The following is an 11,766-nucleotide window of genomic DNA, read 5'->3' as shown; positions in this document are numbered from 1 at the left end:
TCCTTTATTGTGAAAAGGGTTTACTACCGTTTACCTATCTAGGTCTACCGGTGGGGTCCAATATGGGTTTGGTAAAAAATTGGAAACCCGTCATTGAAAGGTTTGAAAATAAACTCTCCATATGGAAAGCTAGGTCACTTTCTTTTGACGGAATGACGACATTGATCGGGCGGTACTAGGTAACCTACCTACATATTATTTATCATTATTTAATGCACCAATACATGTTATTAAATATTTGGAGAAATTAGATGTAATTTTTTTTTTGTAGGGGGGGGGGGGGTTGCCTTGATAAAAATAAGGTTAGTTGGGTACCTTGGTATAAAGTTGTGGCACCAAAAGAGCATGGGGGGGGGGGGGATTAGCAGCCTAGCATCAATAAACAAGGCATTAATGGTGAAGCGGATCGTGAAATTTAAAAATGAAAAATACCCACCTTTGGACTAAAGTTATAACGGCAATACATAGTAGGAGTCGAAGCTATCCCGCTATACCGTTAATGAGTTCGATAAGTGGTGTGTGGAAAATATTGTCAATTTCGGGAGGTGAACTGACCTCGCACCAACACAAGTACAAAACATGTTGGAGGTGTAATTGGGTTGTGGAGATAAACTTTTTTTCTGGTTAAATAGGTGGGTGGGCAACATGTCGCTACGGGAACGCTTCCCTAACCTATTTACCTTGGAAACAAATAAATATTGCACGGTTCAGTAGCGTTGCAGTGTTAATAATGGGCAGATTTTATGGGTATGGGGTAGCGCTTCTCCCCTCACGCAATATGGAGCCACAAATGCATGGGGAAATTGCATTAATATGTTGGAAAGCAGAGTGGTAGGGCTGAAACCAGACACTTGGTTATGGAAAAGCAACGAAACTAGCGAGGAATTCAAAGCATGCAACTTACGGTCAGAAATGGATGCTATACAAACTATCCCGGAAACAAAAGTGCTTATATGGTTGAACTGGATACCGAAAAACAGTAAATTGTTTTCTATGGAGGGCGGTGTTCGATAGGATACCCACAAGGGATGCGCTGGCAATCAGAAAATCACAATACCCTCGGTAATGTGTGTATTATGTAACTCGGCTAACGAATCAGTTGATCACTTGCTGATTTCCTGTCAATACACTCATTTGGTATGGGTTGCGATTTCATTATGGCTAAAAATACCTCTTTCAAGGTATTTGCTCAGTCTAGTGGAACTAATGGAACATATTCAAAGTTGTAGTTCTTCAAAAGAGAAAAAGAAGGCGGTATATGTCATTGTAGCAGCAACATGTTGGACTATTTGGTGGATATAAAACAATCTAATTTTTAATAACAAGATAACACAAGTATCAAGAGCTGTTGGAGACATCAAAATACTCTCATTCTTATTCTTATGGATGAAAATAAGGGATGGAATCCAAGATCTTGAATGGAAAGATTGGGGTGAATTTAGTTTTTTTAGTAATGCTATTGTAATTTTCTTTTTTGTACTGTACTAATGCCTTAAGCAACTTGTTGAGGTTTTTCATCTTAATGAGATATTGCCTTCTTTAAAAAAAAAGTATAATTATATTTTATGTTACGAAAAATATTATCGTATTACATAAGTATAAGCTTGATTAAATGCAAAAGCCTAAGCAAGCTTAACTTTTAAAGTTTGGCTTGGGGTCATTTAATCTTGATATGATTTGAGTTTTTAATGAGTTGGTCCAGGTTGCTCATGTTGTGCCAACTTAGAATTACATCGCTAGATATAGATAGGTTGCATTGTTATTAATTATATAATACTTATAAGACGGTAATTATTCCTTGTAAGTTGTAACTAAATTTTAAGACGGTTTATGAAATACTAAATGATAGTTCTTCTCATTTGTTTTATGGATTCAAAACACAAGGTAGAAAAGGAAGAGTAAAATAGTTATAAAAATAATGTTTAGAGATGAAACTATAGGCACACGATAATCGTCTTTATAGCACTCGACGAACATGTATTATACAGGATGGAATAGAAAGATTCAAGATCTGTTAGGCGATCCAAAAACGCTTTATGAAGAATTTAGAATATGATGAGAAGAACACTATGATTACCAATATCAAAAACAATTTGATGAGAATAATATTTTGATTCCCATATCAATATTTATAATTCATTTTCTCTTTTTGGTTAGATGTACACTTATTTCTTAATATTAGTTTTTCTCCAGCCAATATTAGGTTGCCTTTGTCCATTGGTTTAGATTAGTTTGAACCTATTTTAGATATTTTTTTAGGTATATGATTTTTTTTTTTTTTTTATTATTATAGTTCATTGCTATTGATTAGATAATGATTTTGTTTATTCTATCAATTGCATGGGCTAACAAGAACTTGTTTATAACGTTATTAATAGGTTAGAACCCCGTGTACTACACGGGTTAAATAAATGCAATTTTATATACCAAATAATAAAAAATATATTTTTAAAAATCTCGTTTATTACATGGGTTGAATAAATGCAATTTTATATACCAAATAATAAAAAAATTAAATCTTTAAAAATCTTGTTTATTACATGGGTTGAATAAATGCCATTTTATATACCAAACAATAAAACAATATATATTTAAAAATCTCGTTTATTACATTGTTTGAATATATGTAATTTTATATATTAAATAATAAAAAAAGTTATATCTTTAAGAACCCCGTGTATTGTACGGGCTGAGTAAATTTAATTTTATATATTAAATAATAAAAAGTTACATTTTTAAGAACCTCGTCGAGCTGAGGAGCGAGACTAAGTTCGACCGTTAGGGAGACTAACGCAGGAGGTTGTGTTGTACGGGTTGAACACATGTAATTTTATATACCAAACAATAAAAAGTTATATCTTTATAAATCCTATGTATTATATGTATTGAATAATTCTAAGTTTATATACTACATAATAAAAAAAGTTATATTTTTAAAACACCGAGTATTACACGAGTTGCATAAATGTAATTTTGTATAGTAAAAAATAAAAATGTTATATCTTTAAAAAACTCGTTTATTGCAGGGGTTGAATGAATCTAATAAAAATTTATATCTTAAAAAAAACTAACGGATATACTCGATATACGATGGATGGGGTGATTGCGGTGATTGTTCTTATAAATGTCACGTAAACATAGTGATTACCGTATTTAAGTTGAGAATTGAACACGAAAATATAAGTATAGAACCAATAAACACATTTTAAACATTTTTGAAATAGGTTCCACCCTTAACTATTTTAGTTCGATAAAATAAATAAATCATTTAAATTAACTGAGTTAGGGCTAAAGGATATAACTTGCAAGGGTTTGCAAACATCGAGTACGTTTTCTGTAATTATTGAAGACAAAGGACACAGCTTGCAATAAGTGACATACATAAAGGATGATTTTTGTAATTTACTCTATTTTAAAATATTATATATATTTATCTCCTATATGAATTGTTTAAATTTATTTTAAATTTAATTGTATAATTATCTTTTAATTGATATTAATTATCTATAAAAATAGATAGCTTCAATGAATGACACGTGTCCAAATGTTGGTTTTCTTTTATTATAGTAGACTAGCGGTAAGACCCGTGTGCAAACACGGGTCGTTTCTTAGAAAACCATGCATAGCCCATATTGACAGAGAGTAAAAAAAATAATTAATGCAGACGTATAAAAGAGATATACACTAATGGTCAATAGGTTTATTCAACAACAATTCCATTATGTTGATAGCAAACTACTGTTGTCTATTAACTGTTAAAAACTTCAGTTGCTTTCCAACAGACTTTCCTAAAAAATGTTATCTATTATCTCCAACAGAGTTTTCCAGATGGATAGCTTAAAGTGAAACCACTGTTTTCAAAACCATCTGAGATACTATATTTTATTAACTTTAGATCGAAGATAATTCTTGCAATAAGAATGAGAAATATACGGTATTTGTAATTTAAATTCAAATAAAGTTAAAACCAATTTTTGCAAATAAAGTTGACCAATTCCATTGATGATTGATTAAAGTGAAACTACTGTTTTTAAAAACTCTGTTTGACCAAAGTCAAACCATTGTTGGCAAAACTATGATTCTTAGTGGTTCAAAATCTGTTTCATTTTTGGTCAACATCTGTTTATCTGTTGGTCAACATCTATTTGATTTTCGGTTAACAACTGTTTGACTTTTGTGTCACACCCCTATTTTCCACGTGTCACCGGTGGGCCCGGTGGGGGTATAGTGACGTAGTTGATATCGTCATAGTCAAACAACACAATATATAAATGCACAGCGGAAGCAAAGAAAGATTTATTTCAACCAAACAAAATGTAATATTCAAGTATCACAAAGTAGTTGAAACAGATCCACAGGCGGATCAAAATAAAAAGGAGAATTGTCCAACAGATTTATTGCATCCAAGCTTGCGAGACTCTAAACGATGCTAAGGAGAGGCCAGCCTATTACGTGTAGTACATGCACTTAATCTTTTTGGGGAAAATACGTCAGTTTACACTGGTAAATACAATTTAACTGACTCATTTTGAAAATGTTTTAAAAATTGATTTGAATGCACATGGCACAAAACTTTTTATAACTTGGGATAATTAATCAAATTTAAACTTGTAAAAGAATTACATGTTTGTTATACGTTTAGTCGCTCGGTGCGTGCCGGGTTTAAGATTAATAGACACAACACATAGTATAGTCCCGTGGTGGGAAACCAGCGGGTATACCTTAATAAATATAAACACACTGTCGGGTGTATGGCTACACCCGCGTGTTAAGGTCGTGGCCATTACATGAATGATGCCAAGGATATCCGGGACATGGTCATTAAACTCCCAAAGGCGTAAAACAAACAAAACAAATTTTCAAACGGGTCATCTTGATAATACTTAACCACTAATCGATTAAGGTCAAATGCCCGACCAAGCGGTATTTTATATACCGTACCCCAAGCCCGTATAAGGGAAAATAAGTTAAAAGTATTTACCTTTGCAAGTATAATTCACAATAAGCAAGTGCACGTATCTTTTACTGGATCTCCTATTCTGGAACGAAGGTTTATAATAACCTATTAGAATCCTAACGGGTCTTTAGTTTAGCCTAAGCTTAGACCGGTTAGTTTTAAAGAACGAATACGGTTTAACCGCATAAATAAGCGAATACCGTATTAGAATGTGGTTTTGACCCGACAAGCTTGTATACTTGTTTAATATGGGTAACTTAATCACATTCTGGATTTTGAGACAAAAATGATATGGTTTGACCCGTTTCGGCTAATATGTGTAAACTAGTTACACAAGCCGATCCGAACGCGAAAAGTGCGTAACGAGTAACCATAAGAGTCGTATACAAGTTTCCTGAATTAGTATGCCTCAAATATGTTGTGACATCAGTAAGATGTCTCCTATTATGCCCAAAATGATTTTAAACTCAAACTATGCCTCATAAGGGCATTTTGGTCATTTTAAAGGATATAAAACAGCTAAATTGGTAACCTGAGTTACAGGTCTGAATAAATCAGTAAGTATACTTAACTTATTAAGTTATAACAGTAGGGTATCAAATATATGTGAAATTCATTACTTAGAACCATACTATGCACCGTAGGGGTCATTTTGGTAATTTCACATATGCCTAAAAGGTCAAAACTGTAATTCTGAGTTTAAAACATTTGTCTACTGTTAAAAACATAAAAATTTACTGAATACATCAGCAGGTATCAACCCCATATGTTTAAAAAGGTTTTATTACATACTATGTGTTAAAAACGCTTAAAAAGGCGATTTGGAGCCATTTCCGGGTTTGGTATAGAAAGCTGATATTTTTATAATTCTAGAAGGCTCAAAATAATTTATTTAACATAATAAATCAGTAGAAAAAGGTTTGAGGTCAAAAGGATTCATAAAACTCATTTTATAGCCCAAAAGGGCAAAACCGGCATTAACCGAATAAGCTAAGAACTCTATGTTATGCTCAGCCTAAAAATAAATAAAAATTTCTAAAAATCCCAAAATATTAATTTATATCAGTAGGTAAAAAGTTTTGTACAAAAATTTGGGTTTAGATAGGCTATATGCTAATTATGCCATTTATTCCTTAAAAAGGCTTCTAATTACGCTAATGAGCTTAACTTCAATTCTAGACCTCAATCTGATCTCAAATTTTGGATACAATTTTATGAATCAGTAGCTAAGGTGTCTACCCTTTTACATTTCCAAAAATCGTATTTTAAAGTCATTTGGGCATAATGGTCAACATAATAGCATTTAACGGAAACATGCATGTGAATTAGATGTCTAATGCACCAAGTTGTATAATCACAGAGGGTTATACTAACATGTAATTAGGTCCAAAAGAAGCTCTAAGAAAATCCTAAACTTGGCTTAAACGGGTCAGAACTGAAAGTCAAAGCATAAGTCAAACTATGCGACTTTCGGTTCCAAACCGAGCCTAAACTGAAAATTGTCGAGTTGAACATGTTTAGACATGTTCTTACATTAATTACCAAGTTATATTAGTGATCAAACAGGTTGCATATATCCTACATTGCTAATTTTGCATTAATACTGAATAAAGCATTATGTTGACTTTTTAAAGTAAGCTTTGACTCGACAATTAACATAGTTAGAGTGGGAATCTGAAAGTACCCTATTAAGGGTTTGTTACCCACATAATTACCTACTTATAGGTATTTTTAATTCAAGATCTTACTGGATAATTATTGACTAATCTTGAAGTCAAACCTTAATTACGACGGTTTGACTTTTAGCTAAATAACTAAGCTAAAATGAATTAAGGAGGATTAGGAACACTTACAATGGTCCTAAGTATGATTAGGGACTTAAGATAGACTTGATTGCTGTCCAGAGAAGCTCCAGAGATGCTTGAATAAATTGCAAATGAGCAAGTCCCAAGTTCACAACTTCAAGCTCTTATATAGTGCACCCAAGGTCACAAGATTTTGCCAAGAAACTCTACAATTGTTGTGAGATGATCCCAGGTGCCCCTATGTGGCTATATACTACCTATCAAGCCCCTGATTTTGAAAACCATGTTAATAAGGCGGTGCAACAGGTTGAACAGGCAGCTGTCCAAAACCTGCTGCCAGCGACAGCCTTACGGACCGTAAGCAAAATGCCTTGCGGTCCGTATTCACCCCTTGCGGACTGTAAGCTTATACGGATACGGTCCGTAATCGACCCTGGTCTGATGTGCCCAGGTATGCTCCTTGCGGACCGTAAGCTTAAAGCCATACGGTCCGTAACCGATGGCCAGAAGCCAAAAATCATGCAAACTTCCAAAATTTGACCATGCAATTGTGTAGTGACGAATTCTCATGCATGCTCTGCAATAGGGGACCATGTGGGCAGGCTTTTGCATGCCTTGCATGAACTTTCACATTTGGATCTTTGTGGCAAGCTTGAAATGACGGAATTTCCAAGAATTCATCTTGGATTCTCTTGAGGGTTGGACATGAATAACATTTCAAGTGTAATTCTTTTAATCCAGAATTTATTTACCGAAGGTTGTAGTAATAATTCATAGAATCCAATTTTCCATATAAAAATGGAATTTTATTTATTTAGAACAACCGGCTATATATCAGATGTTTATCAAAACGATTCAAGGATCTTGGGATTCATAACTTGGGTCGATCAGAGGTATTTTAATAACATGTCGCCCTTGGGTCGCTCAGAGGTAATTTAATAACATGTTTCCCCTTTTAAATCCTACCATACATCTTTATTTGATCCGGGTTCCTGACACGTTTGTCTTACATGACATGTGTCTTTATTTTATTGGACATGAATTTTCGAGGTGTTACATTTTGGTAAACATCTGTTAGACTTTTGGTCAACATCTCATTTAGAATTCAACAGAGAGTAAAAAAATAATTAGTGCAGACTTATAAAATTGATATACACTAATGGTCAATAGATTTATTCAACAGCAATTCCATTATATTGATAGCAAACTACTGTTATCTACTAACTTTTAAAAACTTCTGTTGCTTTACAACAGACTTTAATAAGAACTGTCATCCATTATCTCCAACAGAGCTTGCCAGATGGATAGATAGGACATACACATATGAGTATTTCCATTATCTCCAACAGAGCTTGCCAGATGGATAGATAAACAAATATTGATAGAACATATACATATGTGTAGATTTTGTACCAAAACGTGTTATCTATTATAGCTAAAAGACATCTATTATAGGTAAAAGACAACTATAGACATGCATCATCAGTTAATATATAATATACATATGAGTATTTCCATTGTACTATCCATAAAAAAAAGTAGCACCCACCCATTGACAATGAAACTTGTTTATAGACATAACTACATATAGAACATGTCTAAGAAGCAAAATTAGTACCAGCAACGAATCAAATGTACAACCACAAATAATCATGACATGAAACTAAGAGGACTTTATCTTTGTCACTATATGTACAACTTTTTTTAATTTCAGCAATTGAGTAGACTTGTGAAACTCTAACGAAAGTTCATCACCAAAAGCAATATTGCAAGATCTCAGATAAGAAGACCATCCAACAACAGCATAGTTGAATCCAGTATTGGTTTTTTGAGATGTTGTAAACTGATTCTGAAGTGGATGATACTAAACGAACCTTTCGAAACACTTGAAGAAGCAGAAATATCACTAACAGAAAAATCTTTAGACTGTAGTTGACGATCGTTAACATCATCAGCTATTTTTACAGATTAATCTTCAGGCTACAACAAAATTTAAAAAAAATCTTCTTATACTTATAATACAATAAAATATATGCGTAGAAAATTATAAATTTACAACATTTTTAACATCTGACTCATTAACCAGACACGCAATCTTTGAATCAAATAGCCCATCATCAGCAAACTATATTTATAAAAAGAATCATATATAAGAAACCATATTTTAAATCATAATAATATAAAAATATTACATGTGTATATATACATTAAAAATATCCTCAAAACTCGTAAGTTGCTTAGGATTACCAACCAAAGCTCCAGCATCCTCATCATCCAAAGCAACTTCCCTTGAATCCAAAAGCTGTTTGTGTTTAACCTACAAAATGAGATTTCAAAAGTTATTAGCATAATATAATAAAAGTCACTTATCACCATCATGTTATCAAACAATGTATTATATCATCAAAATTTTATACCGCAGCCAATAAATCAAATCCATCATCTCCATAAACTGAATCATCCAAAACAACTACATCAATCTTCTTGAAAGAAACCTCAGTTCCAGTCTCGGAATGAAAAACGGAAAGCACAAATGTTTTAGATGCAATCATGGTGAAAACCAACCAAGATTCAACTGGTATGGGAACTTTTTCAATCAACTTTGACCATCCATCAGTAAATCCGCATCCATCAGTCCATCCTTTCATCATCACATTCCAAAACCTTTCGCCAACATAGATAGTTGCCATCCCATACTCGTAATTTTTACCATAGAATTGTTTCCAAAATTTGTCAGCAATTAGCTATAGAATAAGCAAAGGAATATTTAGCACAGACTTGCAAATTTGATATGAACTATTGAGCAACAGAAGTTACAATGGATTAGTCAACAAAAGTTAAAATGATAATTACTCAACAGGGTTAGTCAACAGTAGTTACAGTATTTACACACAACCTAACCACTGTTTGGCTATCAACTATTACATACCTCTGTTGCTATCCAACAGAGGTTTCGTAACAACTGTCATCCATTATGTCCAGCAGATGTTGCAACGTGGACAGATCTTAAATATCAGATGTTAGTCAACCGAGGTTAAAAGACTTAGTCAACAGAAGTTAAAAAAGGTTAGTCAATAGATGTTAAGATTATAAGGAAACAGACGTTTTAGGGCAAATAGATGTTAGCAAGCTGTTGAGATAGCATAAAATATTTAGAGTAAGTAACAAAATAATATATCGTTACTTACAGTCATTCCAACTCCAAGGCTAATATTTGCTTAAATGTAAGAGTTCTCGTACACTTTATCTTTAAAACAGGAGACAACGAACGACAAATGTCCAATAGCTTTCACCAATACAACATCTTTCGTTTTCAAACAACAATCTCTAACAAACTTTGTCCATCCATCTGTAAATATACAATGATCATCTCTCTTCTTTACTCGTACTAACCATGATTTGTCACCATCAAGTAACTCTACGAGTCGTCCATAAGGGACCTCCTTGCCCCACAACAGAGTCTGAAAATCAAGTGGTATATTCTGCAACAGTATTACATCAAAAATTAACGTAGATTCCTAATAGTAGCAAGAAAGTTAGAAAACATACCAAAAGTATAATATCATCTTCATTAAAGAATTGTAAAAAGGATGGTGTTTGATTGGATAGATTCATATCTGCAAATAAACAATTTAAACTTATAAGTTATTATAAAAATCAAGTGGTATATTCACACACTTAAGGTATTATAAAAACAAAGCACAAAACGAAAATCATCATCTGAAGGGGTAAGGTCCCAAAAACCCCATAAAAGGTGCTGGGAACCATACCAAAACCTTACTGATCAAACCTTATACCTTGCGCGACCGCACATTGGTCTTACAAACAAGAGATCTAAAAAACAGTCAAACTATCAACACCCGCGCGCCCAAAGGAAATCATAAACCTTTGCGCTTTCTCCCATAAACAAAGGATGAAAATCCTGAGATAAATACTCCCGCCTTTATATCCAGACTTGGATATTATTTACCCAGACTTGAGAATTATTTATCCACCTGTCTCCACACGATAAGGTGCCACACCGGATTACAGCAGTAATCTTCTAGAAGGAATACAATCGTGCACCACCAAGACGGTTACAACCGACTGGACACGTGTCGTCATCTCATACGTCCCTGAAGTCACAACAGAAGCATGCAAATGAAGAGCAATCTCCACTTGATCACTTTCCACGTGGCAGATTCCCATCCTTCGATCTAAGTCACAATCCGTGTGCTCTCACGTCAGATCAGAAAGCTTAACGGAAGGAAATGTAACCGCTTACGGGGTTAGCATCTTCCGTTAACTTTTTCACTAACAGGTTTTCCTGCCCAAATGACTACCGACTATAAATAAGAGATGAAACCCAGGTATGAAACACGTTACACACACTTACTAAATACATTTCCTTCTTCAATACCAATACTTATTCTCACACGGAGTCGGGTCAAGGAGAGAACCCCTTTCTCCCCTTGGCGAGGCTAACGGTGCTCTTTTTTGCAGAATTATCGGAGAAGAAGGTCAATCGGATCTGAATCAGTCGAGTGGAAACTAACCTTTTATGCGGATTCAAACCCCCTAGATATTTCGGTTCCGACCATTTATCTAGTGTTTCTTCATCATCTCTCACAAAAATTAAGCAAATGAGCGTTAACCAAAAATTATATAGTTGATTTATCAATCGTATGTAGATGTAGCACCCCGAAAATATAAAACATTACATAAGAATTATAGAGTGTATAATAAACAAGAATAAGCTAACTAGGATAAATAACCCAGTTAGTTAGGAGTCTTGTAGTAACACACGAATGAGTTAAAAGCCAAAGATATTAACTAAACAAGAATGTAGGGGCCTAGGTTGTCAAAATTGAAACTTAAATTACTAAGTTAGTAAAAATAAAAAAACAAAATACCCCATTTTTGAGTCCCTGGTTCGATCAAAAGGCAGGAGAGGGCGACCCCCACTCTCAAAAACCCTAACCTTCACTAATCTTTCAAATTGAAGGCTCAAACCAAGTCAAAATC

This window comes from Helianthus annuus, chromosome 1 (assembly GCF_002127325.2).
Source record: "Helianthus annuus cultivar XRQ/B chromosome 1, HanXRQr2.0-SUNRISE, whole genome shotgun sequence".
Classification (NCBI taxonomy): Eukaryota; Viridiplantae; Streptophyta; class Magnoliopsida; order Asterales; family Asteraceae; genus Helianthus; species Helianthus annuus.
The sequence above is the reverse complement of the archived record's forward strand: the minus strand, read 5'-3'. Positions refer to the sequence as shown.